This window comes from Leptopilina boulardi, unplaced genomic scaffold (genome assembly GCF_019393585.1).
Source record: "Leptopilina boulardi isolate dan_hultmark-lab unplaced genomic scaffold, ZJU_Lbou_2.1 LbouV2_305, whole genome shotgun sequence".
Classification (NCBI taxonomy): Eukaryota; Metazoa; Arthropoda; class Insecta; order Hymenoptera; family Figitidae; genus Leptopilina; species Leptopilina boulardi.
The window spans coordinates 1,547,687-1,562,720 of NW_026137869.1; the positions used below are offsets into that span (position 1 = coordinate 1,547,687).

At 24.6% G+C, this 15,034-nt stretch overlaps 2 protein-coding genes across 9 annotated transcripts in view; one reads left to right on the forward strand and one right to left on the reverse strand.

Annotated features, from left to right (window-relative positions):
• Positions 1-15,034, forward strand: part of LOC127283020 (RNA-binding protein Musashi homolog 2) — a 99,253-nt gene that overhangs the window by 71,415 nt on the left and 12,804 nt on the right. The gene's annotated exons all lie outside the window — the stretch shown is intronic.
• The window catches only part of LOC127283031 (uncharacterized), a 47,814-nt gene that overhangs the window by 4,635 nt on the left and 28,145 nt on the right, over positions 1-15,034 (reverse strand). For 2 of the 7 annotated variants that reach the window (XR_007843287.1, XR_007843288.1), the window contains exon 2: positions 14,496-14,828. The exons of the other annotated variants lie outside the window; for them this stretch is intronic. The gene's annotated coding sequence lies outside the window, so the exon portion shown is untranslated. Of the gene's footprint in view, positions 1-14,495; positions 14,829-15,034 lie in introns of those variants that run through there. 7 annotated transcript variants of the gene reach the window in all.

Sequence of the window (15,034 nt, forward strand, 5' to 3'; positions counted from 1 at the left end):
ATTAACTATTTTAACCAACAAACTGACATTATTGACATCGATTTTGATATAACTTTGAAAATAAAACAAATGAAAGGATAATTCATTTTTCACGATTAACTAGTTAAATTTCGATAAATTTTTTTTTATTTTTAATTTTTAGACGTTATAAATTGAAAATATAATTTGGCGTTTGCATACAAGAATTATAATAATGTCTTTATATAATCACACATGTTTTCAACTCATCATATTTTATCCTGTAGTTGTGCTACTGAAAAAAGGCTAAGTTGAAAATGGTTCACGCTTAAACATAGAGTGATAATTATTGGAATATTTTCTTTAATTCTGATTGCACTCTATTCTATGATACATACATTTGTTCGTCTGTTCACAAGCAATAAGCTCCAATTTGAAAAATTCAAATAGAATAATCGCCGCAAAAGATATTTACAAAAATGTATAGACATTTCATTATTATAAAATAATGAGTAACGCTACTTTCAACGACTATCATTTCTTTTTATTTAAGAGCACATATTTTTTATTACTTTCAAAACATAATTCAATAAGTAAACTATAATTCACCACAGTTTGGAATTGTTCGGATCTATGCCGAACAAGTTATACCTATAAGAATTAAAATTTATACCTGGAGTAACACCGTAAATTTCATTTTTTAAGTTACTTAATTCGATTTTATTTTTTATAAAAGACTAGAAGGTTCACATTTATTCAATTTTCTTATTTCAATAGGTTCTCAGAGATATTACAAAATGGTTGAAGTATGAAAATAATTAATATAATACTTCTAAAATAGAAAAATATATGAGTAACATGAAATCGGCCGGTTCTGTGGATTTGCCCATATATAGAGATTATGGGGAGATTTTGCCCTGATAATATACACACTCACGCGATTATAAGAAAGTTTTCGCGCGCGAACCTTGCGACGGAGTCTGCCCATTGAGCGTGAATCTCGTATAATATATATATATATATGTGTACATTAATACATGAACAAGTTTTAGCGACTTCCATATTCTCGAGTGAAGTTGTGACAATTAGGTTTGGTCGGCCTCTATTCTATTCTGTTTGCTTTGTGCTTTGAATCCGGTTAGAGAGAGAGAGAGAGAGAGTGAGCGCATGCAGTATTGATTTCGGCTATGATTTTACAAAGATGAGGCTCCAACCAAGAACCACAGATGGCTGCACTGCGCTCTCCCCCATAAAAAAAAAGTTGTATAAATTAAAATCAATTTTTCACTATGGAATTTCTGTTTCAAAAAAAAAATATTTCTTTCATCAAAAATTTATTGATATAGAAAAGATCAAAAATTTATTTTTTATCGAATTTTTTTTTTTTCCCAAAGAAACCGTGAAATAGAAACACAGAATAATTAGGGGGAATAAAAACTAGAAATCGAGTCAAAATTAAATTTCCCTTTTTTTTAAATCTTATTTCATTGTAATTTTTTTTTTTATAAAGTAGCGCGTTGCAAATGTACTGATTTTGCATCACAGACATTATATAGACATAATCCGTAATAATTTGTTCCTTGTTGAAAATGGACGAAGTGAAGTGGGCTTGAAATCCAACTTTAATTCCTGCGTGCAGGGCTTTTCGCTGTATATATATATATGCTATACGTCGATTGTTCCTCGTCAGCAAAATGGTGTGTGCAAAGGTATATAGTAGAGAATGAGAGTGTGCTGTGGCTTTCTCGAGAATGGGCGAAATTAATTTCCGCAAAGTCCACATAATACCTTTCGAGAGAAGAAAGACTATATATATATATATATTTTTACGTATTGTTAAAGAAAAACGTTCCCTCTCTCTTTTAAGTCAAATATACAATTTTTTTTTTCACTTGCACAATTACAGATCATAAATCCCTTTTTTTTTTGCAGTGAAAAAAAATTCGATTTTTGCGATATTTTAAATACAATGTATATGAAATAAGTTTCATTACGAAATTTATTATTATTATTATTATTATTATTATTACTATTATTATTATATAGATTATAACGAGCGGCTCATAATTATTATCCGTTATAATAATAATAATGACTCTGTTCCTGTCAATTATGCGGTTGAAAAGAAATTATAACCGAAATTCTATTGTTCTAGATGAAGAGAGAAAATTGCATTCTAAATTTGTGTCGTGGCGCAAGTTTCTCAGTTCGCATTTATATATATGAGTATAAACATTTTTTGGAATCTTTTGTTATTTTAAAATATATTTTATTTTTAAATAAATTTTGAGTTAAAAAATTTTTACCTCAAGGTATTAATTAATAATTAATTAATAGTTCGAAAAAAATAATATATGTTATTTGTGACGCTTCACGGTGAAAGGGACTTTAGGTGAAAAAAAATTTTAGGTTATGTTTATAAAAATACACACTTTGCATCAACTCTCAATCACTGTTAAGTGTCTTCTTTATACTCTCTAAATCTGAATTAGTAAAAATGTTTACTAATTTGAATTAGTGTCTCGCACTTTTTGCTTCTGAATTAGTTAAATTTTACTAATTGTTAGTAAAAGTTAGTAATAATTAGTAAAATTTTACTAATTCAGAAGCAAAAAGTGAGTCACTAATTCAAATTAGTAAACATTTTTACTAATTCTGATTTAGAGAGTAGATACAAAATAAAAAGTAATTTTACATAATTTAAATTTAATGAAGGTAAAAGTATCACTAAACATAACCTAAAATATTTTTGCATAAGGTCCCTTTCACTTTGAAGCGTTGTATGTTTTAATTTTGAAAAAAACTTGTCCCCCCCCCAAATTTGTACCTAAAAGAAATTAGTTGAAAAAAAGTGGACAATTTCTTGTTTTTTTTTAGTCAAAACAAAAATTTTTGATAATAAATAAAATTATAAAAATTAATATTAAAAAGAATAAAAAAATAAGAATAAAGATGTTAATATAAACGTGTTTTGGAAGAATTATATTTTTTTTGGAGTAAAATGTAACGTGTATATAAGAGAGAGAGAGTATTTTCTTGTCAATAAAGATGAAGGTTCCTTGAATATTCAGAGTTCCTCTTCGCTTATAGTTAAAGGGATGTTATACTACATGGTTACTATAACTTTTGTGGTTTGTGAGAGAATGTATATGAAGTCGTGAAACTATGCGCGCATATGTGGTGTATACTTGTAACCAGTTGACTCTATAACGTTTTCCATCACTTCGACATTTGTAGTATAACCAATAGTGTATACCGTGTTCAATGAGCTCTCTCTCTCTCTCTCTCCTTCTTGGTGTATAAAGAGGAACGAATCAAATATACCATAAGAGGAAATCGAAACCCATGCCCTCGCGTCTATCATCTCTGTCATTTCTATGTCATAAAAATTGGAGTAAAAAAAACCTCAAAAAAAAATAATATATTTTTATTCTCTTTTATTTCTTTTTTTTTACTCGAATTTTATATTTTTTTAATTAAACTGTAATTAGTATACTGAAAAAAATTCAAATAATCGGTTATTAAATAAATATACGAAGCTGAAGTACGCAACGTTTATATAAACGATTTTTAAAGAAATAATTTTTTAAAATAAAAAATTCTATAATTTTTCGACTAAAAATTAGTTTTTTATAATTTGTTGATTAATAAAAAATACAAGAAATATTTTTTAGACAAAAAATTATGGAATTTTTCATTTTAAAAAATTATTTCTTTAAAAATCGTTTATATAAACGTTGCGTACTTCAGCTTCGTATAAATATGTATTTTCTGGAACCAAATAAACGAATTAAATTGTACTTGAACCAATAATTTCTGTATTTGAAACAAATACCATCTCAAATAATAATTGATGCAAAAAATATATTTATTTGATAATATAGTCAAGTAACTGATTAGGGGCCGTTTATACGTTACCAATTTTTCATTCTTTTTAGACCCCCTTCCCCCCTAAAATAGGTAACGTAATTTATGAACGGCCTCTTATTTGAATCAAATAAATTTATTTTTAAAAAGTTCTATCTTTTATTTTTTAAATAATTTTAAATAGTGAAAAAATAAATTAATTTTCTTATTTTTTTTTTTTTTTTTTAAAGATAAACGATTGTCTTAAAAAAAAGGGGGAGAATTGAAAAATCGTTATTTTTTATTGAATATTCATGAACTGGTAATGCAGCATTTTTACATATTTTCAAACTGCAGTACTTCCGGTTCTAAAAATTTATTGACGGGACTATATATGTACGCGAGCGAGCGATTTATGGTAAGATTTATATTTATTGGAGAATGCAAAGTTAATTTAAGGTGAAAAAGAGAGAAAGAGAGAGAGAGAGATATTGAAAATATGGATACTTCGAGAATTGATAAACCACATACTCGCTGTATTCATTTATACTTGATAAATGAATTTTCATTTACTCTAAAATTTACCTTTTCGAATTTTAAATATATTAAACTGTGTGAGAAAAATATGGATGAAATTAAAATTTTTTTTTCCCCCGTTAAATTTTTGTTATTTATTTTGTAAAACGATGAGAGAAAAATTTTAATTATATCAGAGAAAAAAAATTTATTTGATTCAAATAATCGATTATTTGACTAAATTATTAAATTAATGAACCAAATATAATTTCTGCACACATTTCTATAGTGATATTGTCCGCACAGTATGTCGAGAGAATGCGATGTGGTTTTAGGCGTTGATTTTACATCGTAAGTTTGTGGTTAGTGGAAAATCTCTGGTATAGTTCACACAAGGATATAATACACATTGTAATGAACAGTATATATATATATATGTGTGTGATAGTCAAAATTTGCGTGTTTCACTCATGAATATAATAAAATAGACAACTAAACATTCCAAGTATATATACAATCTGAAAATTATATATGTGAAGAATGTCCATGAAAATTTACACTGAATCATGCGAAAGAGAGTCATAATAAATTTTAATGTACTAGTCTATGTCTACAATCTCAATTAATATATAAATACATGCAAAGAAATTTTCTATTCTAGTCAAATAATTATTTATTTCTGAATAAATAAATAAATAAATATTTATTTTCATTTGTATCAAAGAATATTTATTTTAAATTAATTAATTAATTTTTTTAATTAATTAATTAATTATTTTTATTAATTAATTAATTTCTTAAAAAAATTAATAAATTAAAATTAAATAAACAATTTTGTTTGGTACAAATAAAATTTGATAATACAAAGAAATTTATTTTTTTCTCTTGGTGTGTGTAAAAATGGTAAAATTTGAATTTACTATTATTTTATTTTTTAATTGTTACAAAATATGTTTTTTTTTTTTAAATAAAATGTTTTTATTTAAAAAAAATTTTCTCCAATTAATTTGAATATTTTTTTTATGTTTCAGGTGAGTTCCTTTTTCAATTGTCTTTTGTACTCAAGGAATTGGGTGAGAGTAAAATTTATTTTTCTATTTTCTATTTTATTATTTACTGAATAACGCAATTTTTTTCTAAATTTTATAATAAAAAAAACGACTTTCTTTCTGGTTTATAACTTAAATTTAGTTTTTTTTTTACTCATAAAATAAGAATAAATTTTTTTATTTAAAACAAAATATTTGATTTATTTTCATATTTGATATTTTTTTTTATTTTGTATTTTTTATTAGTTTGGATATTTATTTATTGTTATTCAAAAGAATAAACTAAATTCAAGAATAAATTATTAGAATGAAATATTATTCTATATAGTAAAAAAGTGAAAAAATATTTATTATGAATTTTTTTTTTTTTGCGTGCACAATAGTAGATTTGCGTTTTAACTAATGTTCTCTCTTTCTCTTCATGTCGAAATAATTTAAAAAGTGATTGAAATTTTTTTAAGCTTTCAATAGTTCATTGATACGATCTATAGTATTCAACTAAATCTGATCGATCGTAAATGGCTGTGACCATTAAATTTCGATTCTTTATTCAGATTTAATGCGCGCGCCAAGCTGACTGTGTATATTATATGTGTGAGAGGGTATATTCATTTTTCTTTGAAATTTAAACCCGCACATTTCTCTTGCTATATTATTCTCAAAAAAGAGAGGAGGAAAAAAAATATATATATATTTCGATTTACTTCTTTATTCGCATATACGATTCTTTTCTGAATTTCTTTTGTGCTTTCGACCTAATTGAGACATACGTTATATATATTCTACTATGCGCTAAGAAATCGCAAAAAAAAATAATATTCAAAAAATATTTCAAAAAAATTGGTTTGAATTTAAAATACAATTTCTAAATAAAAAGAAACAATTTTTTTTTTTAATTTTTGTTAGACTAACGAACAGGGAAAGTACGCGACTGCTCTCATTTTAATGTGAACTTGGAAATAACCGAGTGACCTTGATTTTCTATAAAAAAAAAAAATCTAGTTTATATTCATATTACTTTCAATATTGAAATCAGTTTACTACTAGTTTCTATATTGAAAAAAATAATTTTTTTTTTATAAAAATAATCGAATGAAATTTTTTTTTATAATTATTATTGGAATTATTTTATTTTGAAAAAAAAATTTGCAATCAAGTGTTGAAAGTTAATTCGTGCGGAAATGGAAAAAAAAGGGAAGTAAGTTAATTTTGTCAATGAAAAAAGAATGGACGGAGGAAAGAAATGAAAAGAATAAAGAATGATCTTCTGGAGAGAAAAACCCCTACTTGACTAACTGACCACGTGAATACACACCCTCGTGTATTTTTTTTTTTTTTTTACCCCTCTTTTCTTGTCTTTCTCTTCCTGCACTGTCACTGTGCGCAATCATTTTCAGAACCCTTCGTAGTTGAGATTGCTCCTTGAAACATCCCTCTCTTATTTCCCGCGGTTGTGCCTGAATTTCAAGGAGCTTTATGTGTCCTTCCTTCTCAAACCAGATCCTATCATTCACCCTTTATTTGAGAAACGATTTTGCACCGTCAGCAAAAAATTGCATTAATATATCTCTCTACTTCAATTGCGCTCTTGTAGACTTATTTTTTAAATCCTCCCTTTGAAAAATGTGTTTCGAATTTTTTTTTTCAATTCTAATTTTATTCTTTAGAATAGTTTTTTCGTAATATTTTTATTAGAGAATTTATTAGATTTTCCTAAAAAAAAAATTAAATTTATTTTAATGAAAATATTGCGTGTCATCAAAGTTTGGCAACAGGAAACTCTCATTTTTCTATACAAAGTAGAGCGTCCAAAATTTATATTTACACTGTGAAATTTAATTTAAATTTGCCTCGAAATGTTTCCGTTACTAAATATATAAATAAAGAATTTTAGTATCTTTTTTTTTTTTTATTACTTCATATATTTTTCTTATACATAGTGTTATACATAAAAGTTTATCTCCTTCATAAACTTGTTTTTTTTTTTTAGAAAACAAAATTCATTTTTCTTATAAAATTTTTTTGTTTAATTTTTCATCGCTTGTTTTTAATTGGTATTAATTTTGAAAATTCATTTAGAAATTCAATTTAATAATTATATAAACTAAGAATATATATAATCTCGGGATATTCATTGTCGCATTACGATTGATAAAAATGTCAGTTTATGTCACCTTTTTTTTTTTTTTTTTTAGAATTATTTTGCCATTTATTCTCGTGTGTCTGTGTGTATTTCGTAACATCATCCTAGAGAGTATATTCACATATCCGTGCGTCAACGTCGACGACGATAAGCAACAAGAGACATGTGCGCGCGCTCTGCAAGGATAAGAGAGGAAAATGAAAGTCCTCTTTATGGAGAATCTGGATTCAAAATGTTGAATTCCAAATTTACGGTCTGACATGCGACTGACATAACCCGACATGTCCTTTCGAGTATATAGCGCAAAAGAGTTAATAAAAATGGTAGACAGAAACGTGTGGGAAAATTCTTGAAAAATTTTTTCTCTATTTTTTTTTTTTTTTCTTTTTTTTCTTCAATTAAGAGTTGATAAATTAAAATTATCTCTGCTTGAATTAAAAATTTTTTAAAAAATATTATAGTGAAAAAAAAATTCTGATTTATTAAAATTTTTTTAATATACAAATTTTCATTTTTCGAATTTCTTTTTTATAAACGAATTTTTAACATAATTTTTAGGTTCCAAATTTTTATTTGCTAAAATTTTTATTTCCTCTAAATTAAAATTCGAGTAAAATTAAATAAAAAAAAAGAGAAATTCTTGCAATTCAAAATTTAATATACCTAAAAATTTGTTTGACACAAATTCTGTCGAAAATTCGTCTAAAAAATAATTGTATAGTTCTTTAAAATTAAATTTATTTAATTTAAATAAAGAATAAAAAATAATAATAAAAAATTGAAAAAATCAAAAAATTCTTAAAAAATTGCAAAATAACCCTTTTTTGGGTTAAAATTGAAAAAAGATGTTACATAAAAATAGTTTGTAAGATTTTCTAAAAGCATATATGCAAAGTATTTTGATTTATTTGAAAATAATTGAAAATAGATTTTTCAAGGACGGTGTCGAGGTCACGGGGTCGGTGTCGTTTTTCGAAATTTGTTAACTTAATATAATAGAAGATTATCAAAATTAATTTCATTAAATTTTAATTAATTAAATAATTAAATTAACATACGATGGAATGAAACTACTATTTAAAAAAACTACTATAATTTTTAAATTACTAGTCGTAAACTATGTCTAGAATTTACCATAAAAGAAAAATAATAAAAAAAAAAAAAATGCCCAGATCCAGATGTCATAAATTTAGGAAAATTGAAAGAGAGAATTTTTTGAAAAATCAGAGATTTTTTTGTCAGAACAACATGAATCAAAATGCTCGTTCGGTGAAAATAAATTGCTGGTCTCTCTCAAAACCTCTCACTGTGATCGTCATTTTAGTGTGTGCATTTTACGGCTCTTATATATATATATGTGTGTGTGTTGGTAAAACAAAGATACTACATTTTATTGCTATTCTCTATATTTTATCGGTAACATTTCTTCTTTAAAATATACTTTAATTTTTATGGAATTTCAATAACTGCAATAAAATTTATAATTACTGATAATAATTTTGATTTTATTTTCAAGATAAATTTTACTAAGATAATAGAGTTAAATTCTAATTTAGTATAATTTCTACTTTCAAATACCTTTCTTTTTTTTTTTTTTAAAAAAAAAAAGGTATTATTTGATAAGAGCCGGAACAAAGTTGAACGAGACGGGTGAAATATATATATATATATATACAGTAATAATCGATAAGATTAATGATCCTCACGATATGTGAAAGGGCGCGATGGAAATTAAGCGCGTACACCTTTTTTCGAGAGGGGTGAATGTATCATTTTTTTTTTTTTTTAGATTTCAGTGAAAGGTAATTAATAATCTTAAGTGAAAGGTTCACTTGTGCATTAAAAATCGAGTGTATCCGCATGCAAGAATTTTTTTTAGATATATATTTTAAACTGCAAAAGTAAAAAATAGTAATTTAGTGCTTATTAATATTCTCAAATGAATTTATTATTTCGTTTTTTATTTTTAATTAAAAAAAAAATAATAGTAATTAATAATTTGTCAATTTTTACATTTGGAGCAATATTTTACTTCTTATAGGAAGTCTCAAATATATTTGAGACAAATATCAAATTTTTTTGAATCAACTAAATGTATATAAATGAATCAAAAGTATATATTTCAGAGCCTAATAACTTTTTATTTGCTTTAAACAAACAATTTTATTTAGCACAAATAAAATTTTATTTAGCGCAAAAGAAATTCATTTAAAACGAATTCAAAAAAAAAAATTAATCAATTAATAATTAATAATTAATATTAATTTTTGTTATATAATTATTGTTTAAAAAAATTCTAAAAACTTTGTTTTCTACGTTTGTATTCAACAAAATGATAATTCACAGTAAAATACTTGAATCGATCCAACGTTTGGCCAACTACCTTCTTCTTCCAACCCCCCCCCCCCTCCCCCCTCATTCCATTAGAAAGATTTGTAAGTTGAGTTGGATATAAATTCGGGCCAGTGCAACGATGCGGATGTTTCCTTTTATAAAGCGCAACTTCTACCGCGATAGGGAGGCTTTTTTTTCGTATATCTTTTTTTGGCAACTCTGTGCAGAAACGTTTCCTCTTTTCTTTGGTTCAATCTCCACCTCTCATTCTCTCCTATTTCCTCCCCCCCCCCCCTCACCCATTTTCTCTATCCCACAAACAAACCAACAGTTTCTTGTAACTCGAGAAAATAACAATGTTGGCATTCTCTGTTTTTTTTTTTTTTATCATTTTACGTACATGTACTAAAGATATAAATTATGTTTATTTTTAATTTAAACTGAAAAAAAATTTGATTCAAATAATTATTCAATATTTACTTGAAATAATAATATTTATTTATTTAACAAATGGTATTTGTTTTAAATAAAGAAATTATTGGTTTAAATAAATATTATTTGGTTTAAGTAAATATTTATTTGATAATAAGTAATCGATTACTTGAAAGAAAGAAATTTTTTTTTTCAACTCTCTAAATCTGAATTAGTAAAAATATTTACTAATTTGAATTAGTGACTCACTTTTTGCTTCTGAATTAGTAAAATTTTACTAATTATTAGTAACTTTTACTAAACTCTAAAAAAAAATTTTTTACTAATTATTAGTAACTTTTACTAACAATTAATAAAATTTTACTAATTCAGAAGCAAAAAGTGAGTCACTAATTCAAATTAGTAAACATTTTTACTAATTTAGATTTAGAGAGAAGGTAATAAAAATCATTTTCTTTTTTTTTTATATCGAACTCTCGCTAATCATCAGCCGCAATGATTTCTTTTTTCAATATATGCAAAAATCGTTGTTGCGTTTACGGAAATGAACAGGAAGATACATCTCGCGGGGTTGAAATCGATTTTTCAACAAGGGGGTTGTTGTAGAAAGTTTTAATTAAAATTTTATCTCGAGATTTGATGTGTTATAATAATTTCTGGGTCATTTGCTGAGCGCGTAGAGTATATAAAAAAGAAAAATGAAATTAAACTTGCCAAGTAATTGTTGTAAAAAAGTCAATTTTTTTTTTTTCGAAACAAATTAATTCTGATTTTATGTTTTAACGTTCCCACACGTTAAAAAAAAAGAATGTTATTTATGTATCTTGGTACATAATTTTTTGGGGGTATTTTTTTTTACTCTTTCATATAATTTGCTGCGAATTATTTCCCATATATTCTCTTCATAAAGGAAAGCATTGTAAAAATTTTTGATGTACATTTGTATTTAAAAAAAAAAAAGAATTTTAAAATGAAAATTGTTTTTTCAATTTCCTGTTTTTCAATATTGAAAATCCGATCTGTAGAACGAGTCATTAAAGTGATTGGTGGGGGGTTTTTTTTTTATCGATTCAATTAAATAATAGTTTTTGAAGTTGCGTAAAATTTTCCTTTGATATTTGTATTCCAAGAAAATAATGTATCTCAATGAACGAAATAATTATTTCAGTTTATCGAATTGAAACTGGAGAACAAGAACGAAATTATCTGCTTCGTGGAATTTATTAATGACTCATCCATTAAATGAAGTTCTTTGATGCAAAGTAATTAATTTTTTTTTTTTTCATTAAAAAATTGAGATAAATTTTTGCTTTTTAAAAACAATAAAATATGTTTTTACAATAAACTTATTTTAATAATAAGTATTGAAAAAAATATACATTAATTTAAATTGAAGAATTTTCCAGGATAATGTATGTATATTAGGAGAATTTGTAAAATGACTTTACGACTAATATTTGAAAGAGCAAATGAATATAGTTAGTATTAGGTGTGGGATACGAGAGAATAATTATTCCGGTCCGAGGAGACACCTCCAGGACTTATCGGTAATTGCGGTTAGATTTCTAGGGCGGAAAATGTTTAAGGAAAGAGAGTAAAACTCTTCGTAAATTTGAAGAACCGTGAGAAACTTTTCTCGCTAATTTACCATTTATATATGGACAATGCACTCGAAAATAGTACGAAAAAAAAAGTTTTTCAGTTGGAATAATTAGAATAGCTGCTAATGAAAATTTAATAAAAAAAATTCTTTTATATAAATAAAAAAAAAAAAAAATTACCTCCTCCATTTTTCCAAACTGAATAAAAAAATGTCCAAGGTATTTTTTTAAAATACAAATTTTAAATCAAATTTGCAATTAAGAAAAACTTGTTTGTTTTCATTTTTTAACGTAACAACTTTATGGAAAATTAATTAATTGATAATTTTAAATTATTTTTTATTATTTTTAGTTATTACATAACATTTTTTTCTTAAAAATATAAAATTAATTACCAATATTTTAATTAATTTTTCATTTGTAAATTGTAAAAAAAAAACTGTTAAAATTAAATATCGAGTTATGTGGAAATCTATTTTCTGCAGAGCATTCTTTTTTCTAGAAGAAAAAAAAGGAAATAAAACCTGATGGTCTGTTTGATCAATAGTTGTCATTAATACCTATATAGCTAATTTTCTCAAAACTTAGAATACCAATTTAAAACATTACATTATTCTATATTAGTTATTTTAGTTTATAAAAATTTTATATTAATCAAAATAAATAAATAAACAAATTTTAATGAATAAATAATAAATTATCATCGCGAAAATTACCCGGTAAATGATAATATTTGAAATATTGAATTAACGTCTGTCGGTAAAATAGAAATTTTGTGATATACAGTTTTCTGTCTTACCATCAGTCGATATTATATCGACGTCACTACAGAGAACTGCAATATCAGCAAAATAACTTTTTTTAAAACAGAACGTTTTTTAAATTCAATCAATAATTAACAAAATTTTAGTATTTAATTACTATTATTATACCTGACAATTTTTTTTTACTTTTACGAAAAAAGTCCTTTTAAATATTTAATTAATTTGTATTTTTAATGTAACTATTAATATAGAATTTTTTATTTTTTTATTATTTTTATTATTATAGAATTATTGTTGAAAATGTAATATTATTTAATTTATATTATAAATTAGAGTTTAATTGAAAAATTGTTATAAAAATTTTCAAAAGGACTTTTTTAATATGGAAAATATATTGATTTCAGTAATATTTCTTTTAGATAATAATTTATAAAATCGACTAATTATATATCTCACTATACTAACTACCATCTAAGGAAAACATTTAATATTCAATTCATTTAATGAAGTAAACATTGACGTGCATAAGACATTTATTTAAAAAGAATTTTTTAATAGTGTTTAAATAATTTTTTTTTCGTTAAATTGTGCCTAATTAAAAAAAAAATTGATAAAATTCCCCCCCAAAAAAATAAGGAATCATATTGAAAATATAAGAAAATAACGATTTTAAAAATGATAAAAAAAGAGGAATGTATATAAAGTGGAAAGGAAAATTACAGTATGATTTTTATATAAATATAAATATTATATTTTATTAACATAAGAGGGTTATCGACGGATATAAATAATTTAAAAAACTTAAATATATCTCAATATAGAAATTCTATAATTATTTCTATATATATTTTTTTTACAAATAATATTTTAATAATAATGTTGAATCAATATAAAATTCAAAATAATTTTATAATTCATTATTTTGAGATTTTTTATGCTAATTATTATTCTAAGGAAGATATTGGTTATATTATACTTTATCATATATTAAAGTATAATATAACTTACGTAAAAACATAGTAAAATCTAATTATCAGAATTAAAAAATTGACACTATTTTATTATAAGAAAAAAAAAACAAAGTGCTTCCTATTTTCTACTAATACGAATTTAAAAAGCTATTTCTAAACATTCATATACTATATAAATTATATATTATTTTACGTTTTTTAAAAACGAGAAAAGCCTTTCGAAGAAGATTATACACTTTTAAGTCTGCGTGTAATTTTTATATAAATTTCTATATCATATGTGCATTTTTAAAGCGAAATTTTACAAATTTATGATACTCTAATATAAATATATATTAAAACTAACATTGTGCGAATATCTAAATGAAATACATTTAACTTTTGTTTTAAAATGAAAAATTCTACATAAAACAATTAATCTTAATTTGAATAAGTTTAGTTAAATTAATTTCATTTTATATATCCAATTTTCCTCTATATATTTTAATGAATTTACCTTGATTTTAATTACTTTCTCTTGGATTGTAATTACAGTATTTAATTTCATTTTAATTAATTAATTGAATTTTGCAATTAGATAAATGAAATGAAAATACAATTTCAATTATATAATATTACTTTAATAAATGAATACTGTGTTATGAAATAGAATATGAAATTAAATATTCCAATATTAAATATTGAATTAAACTAAATATTGAAAATAAATTTAATATTCACACAATAAGAAAAATCCCTAATTTTTTTTTAATGGTGCTAAGCTTGCAAAAATAGATCCTGTATTATTTATAAATATATATATAAACACTTATTTATTCTACACTCTACATAAAATCTACCACGTCTACACAGCTTTTTTCTCGCTAAGTCTCTCACGTTACCAAAAAAATGGTCGAATCTTTTTCTCTCTTTCAATTTCTTCTTTATCATCATCATGAACTTAAATCTCGAAAATTCTTGTTCACTCTCTCTCGCTCTCTCTCTCTTGAAAGGGCACTCTTCATTATATCGATTTGTTTTTGTTTTTCTTGTATCACGAAATTATTGAAACAAAAACAGTTCGCGAGATAATTGACCAAGACGCGTATACATATATGTTTATTGTTTATGCAGAGGGGAGAAATGCGCCGTGTGTCATTGTCACTGCCACTGCCACAGTTACATAAGGGTTGTTTGTGCGCTTCTGTCGTGTCCTGCCATCTAGGCAACATGACCTGAAACCCACTTCATCCTGACCTTTCCCCTTTTTGCAATCCACACGCGCTCGCGCATTACTTTAATCGTCGCCGTCGTATACTTCCTTGATTTAAAAAAAAAAAAAGAGAGAGAAAAAAAAACTCCCTCCCTCTTTTCAACCCCCTTTCGCCCTCAATATATAACCATTCTGAAATCCCACGTTGTCAAATGCCTCGTGTTCGTT